Source organism: Gavialis gangeticus, unplaced genomic scaffold, assembly GCF_001723915.1.
Source record: "Gavialis gangeticus isolate Ggan-Ray unplaced genomic scaffold, GavGan_comp1, whole genome shotgun sequence".
In the NCBI taxonomy this organism is placed as follows: domain Eukaryota; kingdom Metazoa; phylum Chordata; order Crocodylia; family Gavialidae; genus Gavialis; species Gavialis gangeticus.
Genome location: NW_017729022.1, coordinates 22,882,798 through 22,883,661, shown reverse-complemented (window position 1 = coordinate 22,883,661; position 864 = coordinate 22,882,798). Strand labels below are relative to the sequence as shown.

Below are 864 nucleotides of genomic sequence, written 5' to 3'. Positions count from 1 at the left end.
CCACCTCAACCTCCCTTCCCCCTGCAGCTTAACCTCAGTTGTGGCTTTGGCAGGGGCACGGAGCACATGCTGGCTCCAGCCCCTGCCTGGCCTGGCAGCAGCAGTGGCAGCAGCCCCAGACCCAACCCCACCATAACCACTGCAAGAGCAGGGCCAGAGCTGTGACTGAGGGTAAGCAGCAGCAGCAGGAAAGCACAAGGGGAGTCAACCGGGCAAGGGTGCAGAGCGCAAAGTTCAAGCCACTTGACTCCACCACCACCTAAATCCCTGCCACAGCTTTCCTCACTGCAGTGGTGGGGAGATGAATTTAAAGACAACTCTCCAATAATTATTCTATACACGATATATATTGTAATCAAAGCCCAGTAAGTAAAACAGCTGCACAACACTTAAGCAATATAAAAACCATTCGTCTTGCTAAAATGAACTCAAGAGCAATGATTCTCAACCTGGGCCCCATAATCTAGGCACCAGCTAAAACCGCCCCACACAGAGGGCAGCACCATACACATATTCCTCCTGCATTAGAGTCCTCTGATAAAACAGGCAAAAGAGCTGGCTAGGCTGCTGGACCTCCTGGTCCATTCCCTCCACTTCCCATACTCCTTCCTCCCAGACATGCACAAAACAGTTCCACATGTCCTGCATGCCTCTGCTTGCAGGAGGCAATGTGCACAGCCAGACTGAAAAGGGCTTCAACACAAACCAGCTCGCCTGGCCTGCTTTAGGGTTATCAGAGAAGCCTAATGCAGAAGGAGACTGTATATGCAACACAGCCCTTCCTAGTCTGGCTGTGCAGCAGGAACATGGGGCAGTGGCACCCAGCTGAGGAGCACCAAGGCAAGGTGAGCACAACAGCTGTTC

At 52.7% G+C, this 864-nt stretch overlaps 1 protein-coding gene across 1 annotated transcript in view; it reads right to left on the bottom strand.

Annotated features, from left to right (window-relative positions):
• Positions 1 to 864, bottom strand: part of LEMD3 (LEM domain containing 3) — a gene marked incomplete at its 5' end in the record, with an annotated part of 83,551 nt that overhangs the window by 52,496 nt on the left and 30,191 nt on the right. The gene's annotated exons all lie outside the window — the stretch shown is intronic.